Consider the following 24,662-nt stretch of genomic DNA (forward strand, 5'->3'; position numbering starts at 1 on the left):
AGGCATACATGTAGGCAGAACACTGCATACATAATAATAAATAAATCTTTTTAGAAAAGAAAAGAGCACTGGCTGTGTCTGCATGACAGACCCTTACCCACCACAAGTACTGCTTCCGGCTATGGTGACTGGCCCAGGATAGGATTTCCATTCTGCTTCATCCAATCAGATTCCTTCTCTGGAAACTTTCTGTGGCAGGTTGGAAGGAGTTATTGGCTTTTTGGACTTCATAAGACATGGTGATAAAGGGATGTATGTCAACATTTATTTAGGTCGGTATGGGAGGTGGAGTGGTAAAGGGGTGAGGGGGTAGGAGGTTGGGGGGTGCAGATCTGAAGATACTGCTTTGGCGTGAATCTCAACATGCCGAGATCACTGTACTCTTTCTATTGAATGACCAATACCTTTTAGGCTTGTTTGTTTGTTTGTTTGTTTGTCTTGCTTAGGTTAACAAGAATTTGTTTTCTTTCACTCAAAAGTCATGCCTCTTAACTATTAAGGCATGGAGCAAATAGAGGGCTTTTTGTTTGTTTGTTTGATTGGTTTGGTTTGGTTGGTTGTTGGTTTTTAGCATGGAACAATTATGAAAAGAGTCCCTATATATATTTATAGTTTTTATATGACCATCAGGTTTTATTTCTTTAAATTAAATGCCTTAGAAAGAATTGCTTGGAATCCATCCAATGGAATACTATATGGTTATACAAAAAAATAAAGCACAGAAACACAAAGGGAATCGATAACAAAGGCATTCTGCTGGGTGCTTAAAACATATTGTAGGATTCTATTTTATAGAGTGCTTCCCAAAACACAAACTGGAGGGACAGAGGACAGAGGAGCAATTGCCAGAGGTTAAAAGCACGAGAGAATGTAACTGTAAATGAGAAGCAGCAGAAGATGGGACTACTTTGTAACTTGATTGTGGTAATAATGATGACAAGAGTTGTCACTGTGTGTCACTCAGACCCTTTGCTATTGTAACAAACTGCCTGACGTAACAATTTAACTTCTTTTAGCTCACAGCTTCAGAACATACCGGCCATGATGATTTCAGAATACACAGTTCCATTGCCTGTGGCAAGGCAGAATGCCATGGTCATGCCAGCATGTGCCAGAAGTGGTTCCTTCAAAGAAGCCAAGAAACAGAGAGAGGAAGGGACTGGGAAGCAGGTACAACTTTCCAGATAAATTTCCTGGAGCCTTGCCCCACCATTTCTTAACATGGACTTGGGAAACCAAGTGTTCAATACATGAACACTTTAAAGGACAGTTCAGATTAAGTCTATAAGACCGTGTGTTTTTATGAGATTCTTATACTCACGCATTCAACACTCAATTCCACATATTACTTAAAAAAATAAAATTCAAAGGTTTTGCTAAACATAATAAGTAAAATGAAAGTCAGTAGCTCGTGGCTAAAGCACTTGTTACACAGGCATGAATACTTGAGTTTGATCTTTCGAGCTCGTGTTTTGTTGTTGTTTGTTTGTTTTGTTTTTGTTTTGTTTTGTTTTTAATTGAGCTAGGCACGGTGGCACATACCTTTCATCTCAGAACTTCAGAGGCAGAGGCAGGCAGATCTTGGTGAGTTTGAGGTCACCCTGATCAAATAAATCTTGTCTTGAAAAACAAACAAACAAACAAACATGGGCTAAGCATAGTGGTGTCTGCTTGTAATCATGGCATTAAGGAAGCAGAGACAGGCAGATCCCTGGCGCTCACTGCCCAGCCAGTCTAGCCTAACCAGAGAGCTCCAGGTCAGCAAACGAACCTACTCAAAAGCAAGGTAGTTAGCTCCCGGGGAGTGGTACCTGAAGCTGACCTCTAGCCTACTTTATTTCTCTTTTGCTATGATGAATCACTAACCAAAACCAATGTGAGGAGGAAAGGGTTTTATTCCAACTTACAAGGTGTGATCCATTGCTGAGGGAAGCCAAGGCAGGAACCTGGAGGTAAGGATGGAAACACGGACAATGGAGAAACAGAGATCTAGGGAACCACGAGAGCCAACCCCTGTCACTATTAATGATACCCTGCTATGCTTGCAGACAGAGGCTTAGGATAGCTGTCTTCTGAGAGGCTTCATACAGCAGCTGATGGAAAGAGATGCAGAGACCCACAGTCAAACAATAGGCCAAGCTTGGGGAATCTTGTGGAAGAGTGAGAGGAAGGATAAAGAGAGCCAGAGGGGTTCACTACAGAGTAAACTAACCTGGGCCCATGGGGGCTCACAGAGACTGAACCACCAACCAAAGAGCATGCACGAACTGGTCCTAGAACCCCAACACATATGCAGCAGAAGCTCAGCATGGCCAACATGTGGGTGCCCTAACAATGGGAGTAGGGGACGTCTCTGACTCTGTTGCCTGCCACTGGATCCCTTCCCCTTAGCTTGGCTGTCTTGTCTGGCCCCAATGGGAGAGGATGCTTTTAGTCTTGCTGTGACTTGAGGTGCCTGGGTGGGTTGACACCCCTTGGAGGCCTCCCCTTCTCTGAGAAAATGGGGAGGGGCAACGGAGGGCCTAGGCATGAGGGTAGTACTTGGAGGAGAGGAGGGAGGGGTCTGGGACCAGACTGTAAAGAGATTAAACTAATAATAAATGAAAGGGGGAAAAAGGATTGCTTCCCAAAGCTGCTCAGTCTGCTTTCTTTTTTACAACCCAGGACTACTTTCCAGGGATGGTGGTACCACCCATAGTGGGCTTGGCTCTTCCTCATCAATTAACAATCAAGAAAATGCCTCACAGGAGGCTGTTACTCAGTTGAGAGTCCTTTTTCTTTTCTTTTCTTTTTTTGTAGGTATAACCTAAGTTTGTGTCAGGTTGACAAAACTAGCTGTGATAACCTTTGACCTCCACATGCGCCCACAGTAACATATAGCAACATATGCACAGAGCTAAAGAAGAAGAGGAAAGAAAAAAAAAATCACAGAAGTCTGAATTAAAACGCAAAGGTCTTTCTCTCCTAAATGTTTATATACTTGGTCCTCCCAAAGTGAGCAGAGCCCATGCCTCCTCAGAAAGCCCACCAAGCTCCCGCTGGCCTGGCTCCTCAGAATCTCCATCCTTCCTCCCACCCTGCGACTGTAGAATTTTTTACACACCCTCATCTCCTTTGCTGGAGGCTGAGCTCCAGGGGAACAGGCATGGTGTCTGTGCTGTCACTGTGTGTCCTCACCATGAACAGCATCTGGCATATGGAGAGTGGTCAGTGCCCATTTACTGTATGAACAAGAGCAGATTTTTATCTGGCCAGTGCCAGAGTCCTCAGCAGTGTGGAGAATTTCCTGGCGTGCTGGATCGCAACTCGGAGCCATCGAGATAGAGTTAAATATGTCCTGGCCTAGATAGCCGTCTCCATGCCGCCCAGTCTTGTAATGAAACTTGACAGCCCTGTGTAAATCCTGCAGTGGCCGTGTTTCACATCCAGCCATGGTTTTCTGCTGTGGAAATGCATCCTCAAAAAGGTCCTGCTCTGCAGTCACAGGAGGTACCTGGGTCTCATCTCTATGCGTAATTGCAAAGGCCACCCAGTTGATGGAAAAGACAATTCATCTGCCACCCAACAGGCAAAAAATTGGCTTGATCAAGGAAGGGCTCTTTCTCCTGCTTGGCTTTCCTGTCAGTGTTTTCGGTTGCCTTCACTCAAGCACCGTCTGCATATATTAAGTTGAAACTCCACAGAGATTTTTTTCACATTTACACCCAAACCAGTAAGACAGTAAGAGAGGGAGGAGCCTGTCATGCTACTTAAGTGTGATCCTCAGAACCCACAGAAAGTTAGAAGAGAAGTGAGCCCACAAAGGTGTCTTCTGACCACCCCATGTGCCCCTTATACATACACACAGACACACATGCAAAAATAAGTATTTTAATTATAGAATTGTGTTGCGTAGAGTGACGAAATACTGTGCCATCCTCACTCCGTCCCTCCCTTCATCATTTCACCTCACTGCATCTCATCAAGTAGGCACAGTATCACGTGACATCATCCCAGGAGAAACAAGTGTGAGGGGAGTGCATCAGGGACTCTGAGACAGGCTGGGAGGTTGGCTAAAGTGCTTGCCGTACCATACTGAGTTCAGTACCTAGACCTACACAAAAAGTCAGGTGTGGCACGTGAAAGCCCAGCTTTGGTGAGGCAGAGACAGAAAGATCCCTGGTGCTCACTGGCCAGCCCACCAGTCAGCAAGCACAGATAGTGACTGTCTCAAAAAAACAGCGGACGGTGCCCGAGGAACATCCCGCAGGCTGTCCTTTGTCACTCACTTGTACACACACATCTGCACACAGGAGTGCATGGACCCACACACATGCAGCCATGCACAGAGACACAAACCACTCTTAACTATAAACAGATTTAGAACTTTTCCCGGAGTGAATAGTAATAATTCATCTCTTTTATCATTAGATATTATCAATATATTCTAATCTTAAATTAAACTCTGCATATAGGAAAAACCACAGAGGACTCAGTTTACCAGAAATTTTAGGTGTCCACTGGGATAGCTCCCCTGCATAGAAAGACAGCTACAACAACATAAATTATATATATATATATATATATATATATATATATATATATATATGCTTTCTTTCTATTTGTTTTTTCAAATAGTTTTTAAAGGGTTAATTTACAACTGGTATTAAAGAGGAGACAAGGAAAGATGATGGAGAATCTCTGAAAGAGAAGGAAAGTCATGGAAAGAAGGAAATCCGATGAAGAGAGTGGTGGAGAGGAGAAATGGGGCGAGATGTGCGATGGGGACTGATTGATACGGATCCCGCTCTAAAGCAGCAAAACAAAATGGAGCTGGAACTAGGGCCTGGCTTTCTGCAGACCTGGCCTGGGCTCCACGGAAGGAGGCCTTCCCGTCAAAGAGTGGCAGGATGGATCTGGTCCAGAGCAAGCAGCAAACAGGAAGGGGAGCAAGGAGGAGAGGCACCATGCTGGTGGTTGGCACCAGGCCTTCACTGGTGACACTGGGAAAGTAGGTCAGTCTCAGAGCTGGCCAGGGAGGTGAACGGTCAGCCAGGACTAGGAGCGGGAGGCGAGGGCACCGAGGGCGAGGTGCAGGAGATGGGAGACATAAAGACTTTGCTGGTGCCTTGGTGTAACCACGCAGAGCCCAATGCTGTCTAGGAGCACTTCCTGTCGTGGTGCTGATGATGTCACAGGTCTGCAAAGGCATCAGAACAGCTACACACCAGCTTGGCTACTGAGTATTGAGATGTGGATGTGACTGAGAAATCAAGTTTTTGATTTGGCTTCATTTTAACCGAGTTCAAATGAGCTATGGCATGTGGCTAATAGCTATTTTACTGGGCAGAGAACATGTGAAGAAAGGTGCTGTGTGACTCCCACTCGAGAGAGAATGGGCTGATGCAGAGGCCACTGGAGGGTGCTGCTTACTGGCTTGCTCAACATGGCTTGCTCAGCCTGCTTTCTTATAGAACACAGGACCACTAGCCCAGGGATGGCACCACCCACTATGGGCTGGGTCCTCCCTCATCAACCACTAATTAAGAAAATGGATCTTATGGAGGCATTTTTCTCAGTTTTGAAGTTCCCTCCTTTCAGGTCACTGTAGCTTGTGTCAAACTGATACCCGATTAGCCAGGACAGTGAGTCATCTCTATATAGGAATAATTAATTATGACCTTCAACCAGGGGCTCAACTTGTGCTAGCACAGCATTGGGTGCTTAGCAAAGTTATTTCATTTGCAGTAGCTCTGCATCTAAGCAGCTCCTGCTTTCAGTGGAGAGAACACTTGCACACCTGGGCTTCACATCCTGCAAAGCATCCTCATCCTGTGCCTCGTTCGCACTCCTCACACGGAAGCACTCCTTCTGTAAGAGCTGTGTGAGGGCCAAAGCCCTGGTTTTTAGCCTTTGCCTCTAAGAGTTCATGTTTTGTGTTCTCAACTCTGCTCCTTGGAGCAGCTTAGCCTGGCCAACAGTGTAAGACGTAGGTAACTCGGAAGAGGATTTCCCTATCTTTTCCTATGTTGCACTTCATATGCAGGAACTCTTCTTGCTACTGATCTTCAAAAACAGGGTAGCCAAGGAGCCTCCCAAGAATGAGAGATCACAGGGCCTGGAGAAAACCAAAGAGCCATCTTCAGCCACAGAGATGATCTACCCCGGGTCACCATGAAATCGGAGTCTAATTTCATTTAGCTGAAGTCAAACTAAGTAAAAATGTCAAGTCATCAAGGAAAAGGGGGAAGGGAAGGCAAGGCTTGCTGCTCCTTCAGAGGACCATAGCTCAGTTCCCAGCATCAACATCAGTCTTCTGTAACTACAGCTCCAAGCAATTTGCTACCTTCTTCTTGCCTGGGACACATACTAATGACATACACTGACACATCATACCTACACATCAACAAAAGTAACAGAAAGAAATCTTTCCTTAAAAGAAAGAAAAAATGGCAAATCTGGGTATTTCTCTCCCAAACAGCAACAAAAAAAATACCCACATAGACAATACAAGTTTGCAGAACTGCTAGTTTTTAAGATGTTGGCAGCTACACCCTGTGGATGTACCAACAAGAGCTGCAGACCTCCACCAGCTCAGTAGGGGGCACCATTTGGCAAATGGGCGCCTGCCACCATACTAGTTTCTATTTCAGAGGACAAAATTGGCCAACACTGTCTAATAGAGTTAACTCAACCAGCTGTGCGGCTGACAGGTTGGCACCTGCTTTCCGTCATGGCTCTGGCTTCTGAACAGCACGGTCTGTTCCGCTCCCTCGCCAAGTTAAACCACTGTAAGCAGGATAATTTGCCCCCCCCCCTCCACAAGTTCGACACATGTGCAAGCAATCTACCATGTACTCAGGGAAGATGGGAAAATGGCTCCAATGTAAAAGGAGCCAGACCCTTAAAGGAGCCACACTCAATCCTGAGGGAGAAGTGAGTAAATTGAAATTTGCTGTTGATGCCATATTATCTGCGTTACCTGGATATGACAGTAGTGAGACGTGCCACCAGAGATGAGGGGCCTCAACCGGAGGCTGAAGGTTGGCACCACAGAGGCAGTTCAGCAGCAGCACAGCCAACAGTGGCATTTCCCACGTGAAGGGAGCTGCCTGTGTTTCCATTTATTCACATCCCATTGACTAGGCAGAATTCTTAACAAGTGGAAGAAGCCAAACAAGAAAGCAATAGATGTCGTGAAAAGTAGGATTCAACTGATTAAGGAGTCATATAAACTAGGAGTGAATGCTGGGGGTGTGGCTTACTGAGTGTGCACATAGACCTGCTCCCATTACCAGTACCAAAAACAAACAAACAAACAAACAAACAAACAAACAAACTCAGAGGACTTAAATGGAGCCTGTGAGCCTTGAGGACAGCAACTCTCTTTCCTTAGGAAAAGTGGCATGGCCCTGCACAGCCACACACACATACACAGTGATTAACGTTGCTAATGCTCACAATTTCCTCTGTGGTGGCAGAAGGGTTAGACTCCAAGGTCTGATTGTTTGCCTCTGTGGGCAAAGACAACACACTACTATTCTATTCCTAACACGCTTGGCTTCTGTTTGGTTTTGTTTGTTTGTTTGTTTGTTTGTTTGTTCATTTTGTGTGTGTTTGTTTTTTCCCTTAACAGTTAGAATGCATGATTCCCAAACAGAGATGAGGTCTACCCAGTGAATGGATGTCATTGACACCATTTAATAGAGAAATGAGCCATCAACAGAAGAGCAATGCTGGCCTTGAACTTAAGCTGCCAGAGTTTGTGAACGACCTCTGAAGTTTGCTAGCCAAGGAGATGAGGGGAGGTTGGTGTTTGAAATACTGTGGCAAATGTCTTCTATTTATTAACCTGTTAAAACTTAATGCAACCTTCAGAGGTTGGTTAATTCATAGTAACATCTCCATCTCACAGAAAAACTGAGGCAAAATAGCAACTTCCCTGCTAAGTGTTCACAGGAGGTGCTAATCGCAGATGATGTCACACTGCCATTAATTCATAATCCATATCTCTTCTCCTCTCTGAGATTGCCAGGGGATATGGAGACGCCTCAGTCTTACACTCCTACACGCTGGAGGCCTAAGAGCTGGACCAGGGTCCTAGAGGCACATTAGTTTCATTGTATCTGCTTTATTGTCTTTCTGTGTGAACCAGGAATAACTTTACGTGACTCAGAATTTCTATGAGGTTAAAGGTTTTATATGTATCTTGCCTTCTATGTTTTATGATGTGTAATAACTACGAAGAAGGAAGCAAAGTGACAATCTTGCTGTGCTTTGTGACACAACCCAAAAATGTCACGACACGAGTACTTGGAAGAAGCACTGATGTGTTGCACAACCTCACAAGAGACCCCCGAGGCTGAGAACAGGGTTCTCCGTGCTCCCTGAACTTGCAGACCTTTATAAACTGGGGTGGTTCCACTCTTTCTGTATGTCCATAAGGGAACCGAAGGTTCTGGATTAAAAGCCATTGGGAACTGAAGACTCAGCTCCTGCAGAATGGTGGTGTGTGACGTGGTCCTTCCGCTGTGCTGCTGTGGACTAACAGAGACACCTAGTGTCCCGCCGTGGTGCCCTCTGATGGCGCATCCATTGTGCTAGGGGTCAGCTGGAGCCAGTAAGGGTCTCCCCACTTCTCTCTCAGTTTCCTTGTGAGCACCAGTCTCTCCCAGTCCAGGGATGCTGCGTTCAGTTGCTCCCACCTGGAACAGTTTTTCCTCTGGTTCTTTCCAATGTCTAGTTCTGGACCTTCTTCTGGCTTTCCATTTAAATGCCAGCTCCTTAGAGAGGAGTTGCCATCACCCCTACAGAGAGAAGCATCTCTTTGGGCTGGAGAGATGGCTCAGAGGTTAAGAGCCCTGACTGCTCTTCCAGAGGTTCTGAGTTCAATTCCCAGCAACCACATGGTGGCTCACAACAGTCTATAATGAAACCTGGTGCCCTCTGCTGTCACCCAAGCAAAGCACTATATACATAATAAATAAATAAATCTTTAAAAAATAAATAGTTTTTAAAAAGAGAGAGAAGCATCTCTCACAGCGTAGTTTTCCCTCTTGCTGATTCCAGTCTTCCTTTCCTTCACAGAAGCCACCAGAAAGCAAAGTAGTCTGTCTGTCTTTCTCTTCCTTTCCTTGCCCCTTTATCTTTTTTCTTTCTTTCTTTCCTTTTTTTTTTTTTTTTTTTTTGACACAGGATCTCATGTACCCTAGGATAGCTTTCCATATGTAGCTGAGGATAGCCTTGAACATCTAATCCTCTTGTCTACACATTCCAAGTCCTGAGATGTGCAACAGTACACCCGCTTTACGTGGTCCTGAATACAGAATGCAGAATGTATGTATATCCCAGGCAAGCCTTCTGCCAACAGAGCTATGTCAGCAGCCCCTAAAATACTTTTTGTTCCATTACTCACTTCCCTCCCCCCAAATTCCCTGTGAAACTGTAGTGCCACAGAGAGAGTCAGGGCTGTATTCTTGTTCCCAGTTGCAGATCCCCTGTGGGGATTGGAAGTAAACCCCAGCAGGGACAGCAGTTACCAGTGCTGCCCTCTGGCACATGAACTGGATCCACAACATACAGCTTCCTGAGGGGCTCATTCTAGAATGCACATCTTTCTTTTCTTTTCTTTTCTTTTTTTTTTTTTGAAGGTCTTCACTTTTTTATTCTTTATGTCCAAAGGCTAGCATGATCAGTTTCACTGGGCAGACAGTCTTGAATAATCCACCCAAGGTCACTCAGTCCAACTTAATGAGGCCTATGTCCTTCGAGTACTGACGGAAACACTGACGGCACATGTTGAGCCCGGATTTCCGGATCATTCATACTTCAACTTTTGAAAAAAGTAAAGATAATCTTATAATTGAAGTCTTCCATTAAATAAAATATGGTAGCATTTCAGTTTTAGTCACTTGGTGTGCGTGTACATGCACAAGCATAGTAAGACTAGAGGACAACTTCAAGTGGTTCCTGCCCCCCCCCCAAGGACGTCAGGAAAGAGCACCAATAGGCTATCCAACACTTTCTTTGAAACAGTATCTCATTGGTCTAGAACTCACAGTAAGGCTGAGCCAGCTGACCACAAGGCCCCAGGTTTTCTCTTGTCTCTGCCCCTCTCAGTGATGGATTTACAAGTGTGCACCATCATACCTGGCATTTTCACATGGGTTCTGGGGGGTGACTCAGGACCTCGGGACAAGAGCTGTACTGACTGAGCTACCTCTCATAAGTTACTCTTTTTTTTTTTTTTTTAAATAAAGGCAGGTTTACTGGAGCACATCAGGAGGGGGAGGGGAGGATGAGTGCTTACTGGGTGGCGGGGGAGGAAGGAGAGAGAGCAGAAAGAGGCAAGGGGGCTCATAAGTTATTCATTTTTTTTAATCATAAGTTATTCTTAAGTGTAAAAATGAAAGTGTCTATCGGCACAGCTGTGTGGCTGTGCGTGTGTGCTGACTGCTACGGAGGGGGGCAGCCATGCCCCCTTCTTCACCACGTGTCACCTGCCCCTCTCGGTTCCTGCCTGAATATTGCCCCAGCTCTGCTCTCTAGTTAACGGAGACTGTCTTTCTAAATTTTCGGGGAAAAAAGTAGCTTTCCTTTAGAAAGCTCCAGGGATTTGGAATAATGAAACATACTTAATTAAGCTACGCAGAGAGATTCTGCTATCTAGGCGGCATTTTCCCCCACTTTCTTTGGTTATTCTGAGGACCGTGTTATTACGTAAGAAGCGGCATTCATAGAACGCTTACTATGTACTGGGCACCGAGCTAAATGCGTTCCCTGCATTATTTCCTTCTCACACACTCCCCCACTATGATGGGGACCAGCATTATTTCCATTTTATGGATGACAAAAATAAGCTCCACATGCATTTAGCAGCTTGTTCAAGGCACCACAGCTATAAGTGGCAGAAAGAGGCTGGAATCTGGTCCCAGAGGCCATGAATACACGAGCTTGAGTCCTCCCGAGGCACAAGCACATCGGCCTGAACCGCGGTCATCAGGAGTTTTCTGTCTGGAAGGAAACGGCAGAGCACCTGCGTGGAACAGCCCTGGTCTAGCCACCTATTGGTCAGTTCCCCTCTGCTAATGCACTCCTGTAATTTAAATAGTACAGTCAGTCACCTAATTGGTGAAATACTCCGAAACAGCAGCTACATATGCGTGTGCCTCACGGTTCTTTTTACTGACTTGGAGAGAGTGGCTTGAATCCACTTGGGTCACCAAGAGCGTTTGGATAGTAAGGCCTGAGGAAGTCAGTGTCAGAGTGGAACGCAGGTGGGAGTCTGATCGTGCCTCTTTTCACTGTGGCATTTGTCTTTATTCTATCCAACGTGTGAGTCCCCTTTATTCTCGGCCAGGGGTTCCTTCTGCAGAAAAATGTCAGGATACACTCTACTCCCTCACCTGTCATATGTCAACTAACCTGGAACTTCTCTCTTAGACCGACATAGATCCCTAAACCAATTGCTGACGTCAGAAGCGTGGGGTTTTCTTATTGGCTGTGGCCAAGTAGAAATGCAGAGAAAAGGAAGCTAGGAACGCACATGCGCAGCTGTGTGAGCTGGGGGGCCACCTCCCCGACCTTGTTAAAACTACCCGGATTTTCCTCCAATACGTCAAAAACAAGCCCCTAGCCCCACGGTGCTGGCACAAACTCAGCCTCCTTCTCTAACCGTGTCCCACTCACCCTACAGTTTCTGCCAACCAACTGCCTTGCGGTTCTTTGTTTTCCTTGACCTTACACTTGCTAGTGCCTCACCCAAAGCCCTCTTTCCCAGATCCTCACGCTACTCCCTCATTCACTTCATCTAGGTACTTGCCGAAACTTCACTTTCCAAACCGCTTATCTTTTTAAAAAATATTTTTATTTAATTTTAATTTATGTGTGTTGGTGTGAGAGTGTCAGATCTTAGAGTTACAGACAGAGGTGAGCTGCCATGTGGGTGCTGGGAATTGAACCTGGGTCCTTTGGAAGAGCAGGCTCTTAACCGCTGAGCCATCTTTCCAGCCCCGAAATCGCTTATCTTAAATGGCTCCTCCCAGGCCCATCTGCCCTCGTTTTATTTCTTCTGTTATGATAGAACGCCCTGAAGAAAAGTAACTTAGGAGGGTCTGTTCTGCCTCACAATTCCAGATTACAGTTAATAACGTGGAAGTCCAGGCAAGAACTTTAAACAGCTGGTCACACCAGGGAGCCCACCCTTGGCACTATTAACTGCATTCTGCTATGCTTGCAGACTTGAGCGGAGCAGAGCTGTCCTCTGAGAGGCTCCACCCAGCAGTGCTTCGAAACAGATGCTGAGACTCACACCCCAAAATTTGGCGATACAGCGGAAATCCTGTGCAAAGGCGGGGGGGGGGGGGGGGGGGGACGACGACGACTTGGTGGTGACAGGAGCTCCACAAGACCAGCAGAGTCAACTAGCCAGGACCCAGAGGGGCTTGCTGAGACTGAAGCACCAATCAAGATCCATGCATGGACTGGACATAGTCCCCCAACACAGATGTAGTTGATGGGCAGCTCAGGCTTCATGTGGGTCCTCTAATAGTGAGAGCAGGGGCTGTCTCTGATATGGACTCTGCTGCCTGCTTTTTGATCACTCTCCCCTGGTGGGACTGTCTTGCCAGGCCACAAGGGAAAAGGGCAACCTCAGTGCTGAGGTGACTCAATGAGCTGGGGTGGACTGGAAGGGGGCATTCCCTTTTCTGAGGTATAGGGGAGGAGGGAAGGGGGAGAGGGAGGGAGGGAGGGTGGGACCAGGAGGAAAGGAGAGATGGGGCTATAAGGAGGATGTAAAGTGAATAAACAACAACAACAAAAAAACCAACAACAACAACAAAAACAAAACAGAACAAAAACCCCACAGTCAGGAGCACAGAGAAGGGGATGCATCCATGCTCTCTTGCTACTTTGCTTGTGCTCAGCTAAACTTCTCCAGGGATCAGAACCCCTAGGACCCCTCGCCTAGAGAATAGTGATGCTCACAGTGAGCTGTGTCTTCCCACATTAGTTAATTTAGTTAAGGTAGTGGTCCACAGGCTGCATCAATGTAGACAACACCCCACTGATACTCTCTCCTGGTGAATCTAGGATGTATCCAACAAACATCTCAACACCAACTTGTCAATGTAATGGTTATTTACCTTTAGTTTCATTATTAAAGTAAGAGTTTTAGGCTGTGTGCACAATCCCTGTGCGCACACACACACACATACACACACACACAGCCTGATACACAGCCTCACGCACACAAAGTACTCAATGGCTGAATCCAGAATACACAAAAGGTTAAGTGAATGGAAACAAATGAACATCTGCATCAGCAAATGAACAAATGAGTCGCAGGAAGGCTGGAGGGATGTATCTAACAGACGTCTCAGGACAATTTGTACATTTTGTTTTCACCTAAGCTAAGGACACACTCTTTCTCCCAGTTCTGTATTCAGAACTCGAGTCTGCTTCAGAAACACACAGCATTGAAAGCCAAATATTTATTAAACTCAAGATAGAGTTTAATTCAAGTCAATGATGCAGAATCACACTGGCTCCCTCACCACTGGCCCGAATGGAAAGTATTTACTAGTAATTTGGCCTCTTTCATATATAGTGTGGGAATCAAACACTTTAAAAATCAAGGCAGACAGCCCCATTATGAACTGGATTGCATCCAGGATCAAGACTCAGCCTTGGCTTTTCTCTTCTTTTCTGCTTCTTATTTCCTTCTTTCCGCCTAGTCAGTATGACTGCGGATCCCTTGCTGACATTTCTCAATTCCCCCCACAGCCCCTATCTACCAGGCCTCCTTAGCATTCAAAAAGTCCAAGAGACCCGTTCTAACATGAATTGTCACCAAGTTGATCTCTGCAATTGTTATTCTTTTCTTTTTTTTTCTATTCTCATTACAATTCTCCCAGAATAGACCAGCTCCTCCCATCTCTTCCATGCTTGTTTTACTTTCAGTAATGCCCAAACTTAGACCCTTCTGACAATAATAATTATTGGTACTGATGGCAAGAACATTAGCATTTGAAAGTGCTTTTGTAGCTTGTAATATGAATTCTGGTCAATCGCATTTTGCCATAAACTAAAGACAAGCAGACAGCTCTGGAGCATAGCAGAAGGCTTTCTGTGCACCAGCGTTACAGCATTAGAGCACATCGCAGAGTCTCTAGAAATGTACCTGATGTACTCTTCCCCTTGGAAGAATTGCAGGATTGGGTGCCAGTGTCTGGAAGAACACCTTTATCTTGAGTCTCCCATGAGGACACGCAGTCAAAGTTGAAAAGCCATTTTTCTCTCAGGCTTTCCTAACATGAAAATGGGAACCATAATACTGCCTGTTTTCCTATAGTTCTAACAATAAAACAGCAAGGTGCATGTGAGAATCCTTAAGAGTATGGTGTTAGGAGCTAGCCTCATCAACTCACTCAACATATATTTATTCACTGGCTGTGATATGCAAAGATAAGATGACTGTGGTCCCCAGAGTTCATCATAGTCACCACCACCATCCTCCTCATCATCAATGCTGTAACCATCTGCATCACAGTCACCATCACAATGATCATCACCACCATCATTACTACCTCATCACCATCATCTCCATCAAATTATTATTACTAGTCACTGGAAAAGAAGGAGACTTACAGTACTATAGGAGCAGCCTCCCTGACTCTGGGGGAAAAGAGGCTTTTGTTATGTTTTGTCATGATCTGAATAGTGAAAAACTAATCTTATTTCTTTTGGGCCTCAGCTTCTACATAGATACATACGATACTGTTGTTGGCCAGGTATTGTGTGCATTCCTTTAATCCCAGAAGTCAGTGATGCAGAGGCAGGCAGATCACTGTGAGTTTAGGGCTAGCCTGGTCTAAAAAGCAAGTCTGGGACAGCCAAGGCTACACAGAGAAACTATGTCTTAAAACACACACAGACATACACACACACACACATACACACACACACGAAACTCAATACTGCTGTTGTAAAACCAGTCGGGAATAATTTTCTAGAGCTAGTAATATATTTTAGTATTAATGTTAGCCAGATGCTATGAATAATTTATGAAACTATAAATTAGAACACATCTATTGTTATGGCTCACTTCCATCCTCCTGTGCTGGTGAATGGGGACAAAGGTTTGTTATAGTGAATATAAAATAGTGTAATAATGTTTACTATCAAATACCTATAATTATTACAGTGATCGTATCTAACCCGTTATCAATCAATAAAAGACACAGACACCTGTTGTGTTTTAGAATAGCATCAAAATATATATCACCAGGCCAACCCCCAAGCATGCTTGGATCCATCACATGCACTCTGGAAACTGTATTAATATTGCACAAGCATCCAGGGTCTTCCTTAACCACAGTGAAGGAGAACCCCTGAACGTTAAAGATCTCAGGGGCTGCAGCATCCCTGCCTGCTGTGGCATCTCGCAATTCAACTCCAGATCACTGTATCCAACACTGTTAATGTAAAGGTAAGAAAGTTCAGACCCAAAAAATATTTAAAAGTTTGTCCAAGAGATCTAAAAAAATAAATTAATTAATTAAAAACAAAACAAAACAAAAAATACTGGGTATAAACTTGATATCCTAGACTTCAGGATTTAGGACTATGTCTACCATACCATAAAATTTCTGAGGTGGGCAAGGAATGATGACTGATGATTACACCCACACTTCCGTCCGGACTCAGTTTCCTATCGCTTTTGTCAGGACGTATAATCCCCACGCCAGTAGTGGACGTTTCGGTTTCTTGTATGTAAACATGTTTTTATTTTAATCCCAGGTGTGGGATATGGAGCTACTTTAGTTTGTCCACAGCTGTTAACTATGGTTGTCTTGTGCTCTGAGAGGGGCATGATCTTTGCCAGCTGCAGATAGTTTAATTCTGAGGACTCTGAGAGGGTATAAATATCAGAGCCCAGAGAGGGAAGGGGGCGGGTTCCAAAGGAAGAAGGCGGCGGCTGTTCTTCCTGTCGATGCTCACCCACCGCTGCTGCTGCTGGTTCATCCTGCTGCTGGGTTTGATGTTTGATGTTTGCTGGACTGCTGGACTGCTGGACATCCTGACTATGAGGATTGGACTTTCCACAAGGAACTAAGTCTAAAGAGATCTACGTCCTCTTTCTCTCTAACCTTTTCTTTTTTTTTTTTCCTCTTATGTAGGGTTGGGAGGTTGGAAGGGAACTAGAGCTATAAGAATCCAAATAAAATAGATAAAAATATGCCGACACATGCCTTCACACCCACAACAGTCTGTGCAAACATCAACTAATAACTGTCCCGAACAACAGTTAACCAATCAAAGAACCAGTCACCTCCATGAGCTGGTCAATCAAGGATATGCCCCACAACTGAGGGAAAAACCATGTGCTAAGGAGGCTGTACAACTTTTTCAAATGATAATTTGCATAATTCTGAGAAGTTTTTCTTTGGCCCATATGATAAAATGTGGTAGTTAATACGCAAATATTTAGGAATTTCTAGAGATTTTCCTCTTGTTGAGTTCTAATTCACCCCAGTGAATTCACTGAAATGCTTTAATAGTGTTCATTTGAAATGAATCAAACTTATCTTAAAACCTGGGATGTAGCAACTCTTTCTAAATGCACTGTGTGGCTGAAGAAAATACATATTTTTTTGTGCTGTTGGGTGGAGGGGTGCATGTTATGTCAGTTTGGTCCTGATGTTAAGATTGTCTGTATGTTTACTGATTTTCTGCTTGTTCTATCAATTATGAAGACAGTAGTATTAAATCTCCAGCTATAATTGTGAATTTTTAAAATTCTCCTTTCAGTTCTATCATTATCTCTGTCAGTTTTGCCTCATTATTTTGAAGCTCTGCTATTGTATATATACATATTTAGACTGTTAATGTCTACTTGATACATTGACTCATTTGTCATTATAAAATGACATTCTTTCTCACATAAAACATTCAAGCTCTGAAATTCACTTAGTCTGTTATTAATATAGCTAGTCTAGACTGTTTTTTTTATTCATGTTGGTATGCATATTTCAACATCCAAAGTATTTACATTTGTTTGGTTATTTGCTAGCTTTATATTTACAATGAGCTTCTTGTAAGCAGCTTATAGTTAGAAGCTGCTTTATAATCTAATTTCATGACCTTTCCCTCTTAAATCAGATGTTTATGCCACTTACATTTAATGGAGCTAATGATATAGTTGGTTGTAAATGTACTATCATGTTTTTTTTTAATATTTGTTGCACCATTTGCTATTTTGCCACTTTTACTTGTTTTCTCCTTTCAGTTTTTTGAAATTATATTTTCTCTTTTGTATCAAGTTAACTATACATCTAGTTCTTTATAATTTAATGGCTCCTTTAGAGTCCATTGTTTCATATTTTTTGGTTATATTAAAATTCTTAAGTTGTAGTTCACTTTACGTATAACATAAAAACCTTCAAGTGCTATGGGTTTTTTTTGCTCCCAAGTTTTGTGTAGTGGCCACTTTATATATTTTAATTTTTGCCAAGTTGTAAATCCTTTGAAATAGTTATTTTTGTTTTAAAATTAATGTAATGTTTAGAGTGATTAGTATATATATATTGTTTTCATATCAAGTATTCTTCATTGCATTACAGCATCCAGCTTTCTGTTTAATATTGCTATCCTTAACACTAAGTGTTTCCTGTAATGTTTCTCACAGTTTGGATTTGATGATGATAAACAACATAGTTATTCTATGTACTATTTCACTTTCACCTTGGAAAGATATTTTCCTTCATGCAAAATATTCTGGGTATCTGGAATTACATTATATAGGTAAATTGTCATGTGTTGTTTAAGTTGGTTGAAAGTAGATTCTTGGAGTGAAGAGGGTTCTCTGTGCCAGGCTTCAGCCTGTTTATTTCAAGGGATCTCCAAAACGACTTTCCCTGAGGCCAACTGGTACTCTAACTCTGGACAAGACTGGAAGCAAACAGAAAGTCAGCCCTAGAATGGAAACATTGTATCATTGAGAGTAGCCAAACATAACTGTTTCTAACAGATGTCATTTCGCTTGTCCTGATACATGCTGTAGTGAAACACGAAGCCAGCTCAGCATAAGATGCTCATGGAGAGAAATCTACTGGGAACTCTAGATGATGGCCTTGACTCCTTCAAGCAGCCTCTGAAGTGTGTCGTAAGCACTCGATTTCATGATGTCAGTTACCTGATGCTATTTGTCCTTTTACTTGGAAGCCTCGCCAGAGGCAATGGTTTGATCTGCTCAGTACTCTCCAGCAGGGACTCCAACGGACTGCTCTCAGTTTGATGGTGTCACCTTAGTCGGCTTCCTCAACTGAGCTGTTCTGGTCATTTCTGTTAGATGCTCAGTTTAGGCAACGTATTGCTCTCTGCTGTCCCTCTGTCTGCTACTCACTATTGCTTCCTTCCTTGGGCTTGCTACATACTTAGTAAACTCACTCATTGAAAGAGAGAAAACACGGCTCTCTTATCTCACTCTCTGGACTGTAGCTGCTGCTGCTGCTGCCGGCTCAAGGCTATAATCCCAGCACTCAGCAGACAGCGAGAGAGCTGACGGCTTGAAGTCAGCCAGGTTGACTCAGTAAGAATCCATTCTAAACAAATAAGTTCTAGGTTGATATTGATTTTCCCTTTCAGGGCATCAAAGTCCCCATTCTCTCTTAACTTTTATTGTTTCTGGAGAGAAAGATGCTGCTGAGCTTTTGTGTTTCTGTAGATGATGTATTTTTCATCTTGCACGGATTATTTTATTTTATTTTCCAATTTGACACAAGGTAGAGTTATCTGGTAAGAAAAACTTCAGTTGATAAAGTGCCTCCATTAAATCATCTATAGGGAGGGTAATAGTGCATTTTCTTGATTGGTGGTTGATGTGGGGAGACCCAGCCCACTGAGGATGGTATGACCCCTGGGCAGATGTCTGACTGAGAAAGCCATGGAGAGCAACCTTGAGTGGCTACCCAGACTTTCCTCAACGATGGACTTTGCTGTGGAAGTATACGTTCACTAAACTCTTTCTTCCCCCACAACAATAGAAAGCAATATAAGTCATATCTTATACCTTTAAACGCCAATAACTGGGAAGTGTCTGACACAGCTTTTAAGGAATCTGATTGTAGCACGCCTCCATCATTCTTATCTCAAGATTCAGACTTTCCTGTGGACTTATAGTCTACATTAAATTCGGTGGTGAGTGGTGAATAACTTCTGAAATGCGCGTGCAGAAATCTAGAACAGAAGAGCCTTCCCCAGCTCTGAGACTGGAATTAGAGGCAGGCCAACACTCACCCGCATTTGTGTGGGGTTTGGGGGGTCTGAGCTCTGGACCTAATGCTGTGTGGCGAGTCCTTTGACCTATGAGGCATCTCCTCAGCCCCACGGGTCATTTTTCGTAGGGATTCTGGCTGCCTTGTATTCTCTCCAATTCATCAAGTCCCCCCAGGAGTTGCCCGGGTTCCGCATCCTCAACGTAGTTATGGATGGTAAGTCATTTAGCTTATGCTATGCTCCTTTTACCCAGTATCCAGTATAGCAAAAATGATAATTTCCCTTTTGTCTATTTTGTTTTCTCCAGGGCCTATCTATATTATTTCACTTTGGTCAAAAGTATAAGTCAATATTAGAAAAAGTGTGTGTGTGTGTGTGTGTGTGTGTGTGTGTGTGTGTGTGTGTGTGTGTTTACATAAGTGTTATGGCCAAAGTGCCCATGTGTGCATGTGGAGGTCAGAGTTCAACCCATGATGCTTCTCCTCAAGACCTATCTGTGTTGTTGGTTTTTGAGGCAGGGTCTCTCACTGGCCTGGAGCTTATCAGTTCATCTGTGCTGACTGGCCACTACCTATTCACCTCTCCAGCACTAGAATTACAAACATGCACCACCATGCCTGTTTGCTTACTTTGTTTCTTTTAGTGTGGGGTTTGGAGGATCAAACTCAGGTCCTCATGGTTGCAAATTTATAAATCCAAACATCATTTTTACAACAAATATTGAAAATTCCACTATTGCATAGAAGAAAAAAATCAGATTTTTAGCTATGTTCCATGCCAGGTTAAATAATAAACTTGACTTTCGCAGGAGGGCCAGTTAGCAGGTGCTCTGGTCGCAGCATTAGCCACCATTGAACAAATATCATAGAGTTGCAGAAAATCAGGGCACCTGCTGTCCTGCTTTAGAAGAAAAATTTCAAATTCACCCTCTCTCGTGCTTGGGAGTGACACTTGTGGAGTTGACTGAGCTTTTTCCTTAAGGAAAGCCAGACAAATGGTTGGAACTTTGAGTTAAATGAAGTGGGTTCATGATCTATGACTACATAAAATGATATGAGTGATGGTTATTTTTAATTGTCAACTTGGCACAATCTAGAATCTTTTGGGAAGGAAGTTCCAATGAGGATTGTCAAGATGATGTTTGCCTGTGGAGCTGCACATAGTGGGTTGGTAGGGTGTTGTTTGCCTGTGGAGTTGCACGTAAGGGGTTGGTAGAATTGTCTTAATTGGGGTACAAAGACCCGCCTGCTGTGGGTGGCACAGTTCCCTAAGCAGAGAATCCTAAAGGGTGGATCAGAGTGGGGGGAAAAAAATGAGCTGAGTGCAAGCAAGCATGGTGCTCTTCATGCATGACCTCGACCCCCTGCTGGGATGGACCAGAAGCCTGGAACTGTGAGCCAAACAAAATAAGCCCTTTCTCCTGTAAGTTGCTTTGGTCAGGGTATTTTATCACAGCAACAGAAAGATTAGACAATCCCTTAGTCTCCAAGTGATTGTGACCTAGAAATCCCCAACAAGAACTGCAAGTACCAGCTTTATTTATTGGCATTGAGTAGCTCTCTAACCCGAAGGACTAGTCTACGGTTTCAGGAAACCCAAGACCCTTGGGTCATTTCTCCAGCAGCTTTAGGTGAGAATATTTGTGTGATGTAACGTTGTTAGTGTAGAGGGAAAGGCAGCGCCAGGTCGGCCAGGTCGCCACAGACTTGGTTTCCTAAGCAAGAGAGCAAACTGATACGTTGTCATTCTTCCTGCTGGTGGTGAGATGAGCTAACTCAATACAAGTTAAAGTATATAAATGCAAGTTTATTGGGAGCAACTCTCGGTGGGCTTACCAGTCCCAAGGAATGTAGCCAGGGAATGGGCCATGCAGGGAGACAGGAAAGTGGGGAAAGAAAAAGTGTGTGTGTGTGTGTGTGTGTGTGTGTGTGTGTGTGTGTGTGTGTGTGTGTTGGGAGAGTGGTGGTGTTAAAATCTGGATTATAAAGTGAAGAGACTCTGGGAGAGGGGACACCTGCACACCTGCACACCTGCACACCTGTGCACCTGCACACTTGCACACCTGCGCACACCACACACATATACACAGGCAAAATGAAATAACAGAAAACTTCCTATCATCACTCATCTTAGAATCTGCTTGGGATAAGGGTCATTCTGTTCTTGTTTAAGTAATGATGATCAATATTTAAACAGTGATAAAGTAATAAATTAAATGCATTCATGTGTGTGTGTGTGTGTGTGTGTGTGTGTGTGTGTGTGTGTGTGTGTATTCTCAAGCACACAGCCTGTGGAACCTAAGGGACAACCTCAGTGGTTGTTCCTCAGTCAGCATCCACTTTATTTTTTTTGAGACAGTTTCTCATTGGTCTGGAGCTCACCAAGAAGGCAAGGCTGGCTGGGCAGCAGGTCCCAGAGACTGATGCTCTGCCTCCTCAGCACTGGGATGCCATGTGCACACCACCATGCCTGGCTTTTTTTTTTTTAATGTGGGTCCTGGGACCAAACTCAGATCCTTGTGCTTTGCAAGCAAGCACTTTACACTCAGCAATCTCCCTAGTACGTTTTAGTAAAATGCTTTAAAACGCTGTAAATGTAATAAGAATGAGGACAGCTAAGGGTGACAGCCAGCCAAACTTCTGACTTTCACCAAACAAGGACGTGGAAACACTGTCAGCAGTCCTTTGTATGTTTCAAGATAAGTTACAGTGTTTGTAAGTCTTGGAACTCGTGTGTGTGTGTGTGTGTGTGTGTGTGTGTGTGTGTGTGTGTGTGTGTGTTGCCTGCACGTTTATTTGTGCACCATGTGCATGTCTGATGCCCATGGAAGACAGAGGAGAGCCCTGGCTTCCGAAGAACTAAAGTTAGGTATATGAACTGCCATGTGAGTGCTGGAAATCAAAGCCAGAGCTTTCCCCAAGGGCAAAGAGTGCTCTAAACCAGAGTGTCTTTCCAGCGCCAGCATCCTTTGTCACTGGGGCTTACATAACTACAAGCACAGCGGGAAGAGGGGATCTGCAGCCTTGGAAAATGTTCCTAGCACCGTCTTCTGTAAGCTGTGCTGCTTTAGTGAAGATGTGCAACATCTCTGGTCCTGTTCCCTCATCTGAACCATGATGAGAATGGAAAAGTGGTCCATCCAGCATCCATGTGTCTCTCATTCTTAACCAAACTCACATGTATTGTAAGATGTTGTGCCTTCTTTCGGGGATGTTCAGCCCTGCATCAGCAACAGGAGACGCTCTGGCTCAATTTAACTGCCTCCTGTCAGCCTTATCAATGGCTAAGCAAGGAGGCCAGAGTTAACCCACTGGCTAAGTGATGCTTTCACAATGCCTAGGATTGGCCCCAGCATGGAAAGATCACCAAAGGTGATCAGGAACAAAAGTTATCTCAGGACAAACAAAACAAAACAAAACCTTAAAAAGTGATTGTAAAAAAATAGAACTAAAGAGAAAGGGTGATTCTCACGAAAGAGCATCATAAGACAAGGACCCAGAAGCTTGGTCACACCTCACACTTGTCTGTTATGTGGAATAATTCTACCGTATGGATTGAACTAAAACGATTGCCTGAAGGACAAAATGCCCACATCTGAAAATTAAGGGTAATGCATTAGAACTCACCGGCACACAGGAGCCAGTCAGCGCACGGCATCTTACCACCAGGACGCACGTTCTTATTATGTCATATTTTAAGAAACATATTCTTACCTAATGTAATGTATTCATCGAGCTCTTCCGTCTCCCTCCAAACATAATGGGGCATTAATTAAATGTTTAGAAGTTCTCTTTATTGCTAGTGGTAAAAGTGAAAGGAAATGCGCATATTTCTCCAGGAGCTGTTGGCTGCCCTGTGGGAAACCTAGCAGTGTGGTTTATCCCTGTGGTTGGCCAAGACTTGATGAAATGAGGTGGATCTTTGGAAACTGTCTGTGGTGATTTGGACAGCACACCAGACCTCGGCAGAGCTGTCAGCTCATTCACCAAACTTCAGGGCCTGGGTAGAAATGGGGCTGGCCTCCCCTGCCCACGCAGAACATAGCCAGTGTCATTGGGCCTGACAGTGATTCTTCCATTCCCAGGATCCATGCCAGGCTTTGTGTGGCCAGGCACTGGACAAGGGCTCAGAGGCACCTGCAGCAGGGAGCAGCCAAGTGACAGCAAGAAGAGGGAGCAGAGAAGCCAGCAGCAAAGGCGGAGGAACAGGTGAGGAGACCCAGCCCGGCTCTCTAGCTCCCCCACCTGGCTGGGACAGGGAGGGTCTTTGCCCTGCATAGGAAGAGGTGTATAGACCAGGGCTGTTCCAGGATACCCACCACAAGGACAACCTGCACACTGCCTCTTTGCACCCAGCCACACATTTATCCTCTTTCCATAGAAAGGATATTTAACGTGGCCATTCCATGGAGTGTCAGTTGCTTTCCAAACCACATCCACGAAGAAACAAAACCAGAGACTGTTTTCCTTTAGCAAGCCACGGCCACATCCCTCTCTAACTGCATAGCCTTGTCAACTCTCCTTGTCTCATCTCCTTGTCAACTCAGATCAAGCACGTGGCTTGCCATCTGTGTCCCAGCTCAGGGTCAATATGATATAAGTTTGGCTGCCTGTGACGCAGGGACTCACTGCTGAGACAAGCGAGCGGTCTGATAGTTCACCACATGGGACTTTTTACTTCCTCCATGTAGTGATTAAAACTCCTGCTGTGATTCTGCCAGGTTACAGTGCGCCAGGTATATCATCAGTGGCCACAGTTATGATGCCTTTAAAAGGGTCACAGTACCTGCCTCAATGTGTAGCACGGAGTAGATGCTACAGACGCCCACCAGGCTCCGCCACGGCATCAAACACAAGACCAGAATCTCCACAAGAAGAGGCACAGCTGGAAGCCACAGTCTAGCGCCTCTCTCCTTCTCCTTCTCTCTCAGTAATATTCAGGCTCCTCTTCATTTGAACTGGAATCCTCCTCTGATTTCTCATTCTCCCCCCTGGGTGATTGTATTAGCCGTTTTCCTTGTTGCTCTGAACAAATACCTAGTAAGCAGCCACTTACGGAAGGAAAGGTTATCTTGGCTCACAGTTTAAGGACACCACAGTCCATCTGATGGGGGAGAAGTGGCTGCAGCAACTGAGACAACTGCTGGCCACACTGCACATAGACAGAAGGCAGAGAGCAGACAGGAAGTAGGGCCAGACCATTACCTCTTAAGGTGCACCTCCAGTAACCCGCTTCCTCCAATGAGCCTCCAGCTCCTGAAGGTTCTACAAGCTTTCCAGACTGTGCTACCAGTTGGAGACCAAATGTGTAAACACATGAGCTTATAGGAGGCATTTTACACTCAAAACACAGCAGCAGTTTCTCTCAATTTGGGGACTGAAAGAGCCATCGATAATCTCAAACCC

At 44.4% G+C, this 24,662-nt stretch overlaps 1 protein-coding gene and 1 long non-coding RNA gene across 4 annotated transcripts in view; one reads left to right on the forward strand and one right to left on the reverse strand.

The window, feature by feature from the left end:
* The window catches only part of GRIN2A (glutamate ionotropic receptor NMDA type subunit 2A), a 409,098-nt gene that overhangs the window by 151,686 nt on the left and 232,750 nt on the right, over positions 1 to 24,662 (reverse strand). The gene's annotated exons all lie outside the window — the stretch shown is intronic.
* On the forward strand, positions 1,079 to 24,258 carry LOC311586458. Its single transcript, XR_014775537.1, has 3 exons — positions 1,079 to 1,170; positions 23,342 to 23,465; positions 23,978 to 24,258. It is a non-coding gene; the product is annotated as an uncharacterized lncRNA (long non-coding RNA).

This window comes from Acomys minous, assembly GCF_964271855.1.
Source record: "Acomys minous genome assembly, chromosome: 16".
Taxonomy (NCBI): domain Eukaryota; kingdom Metazoa; phylum Chordata; class Mammalia; order Rodentia; family Muridae; genus Acomys; species Acomys minous.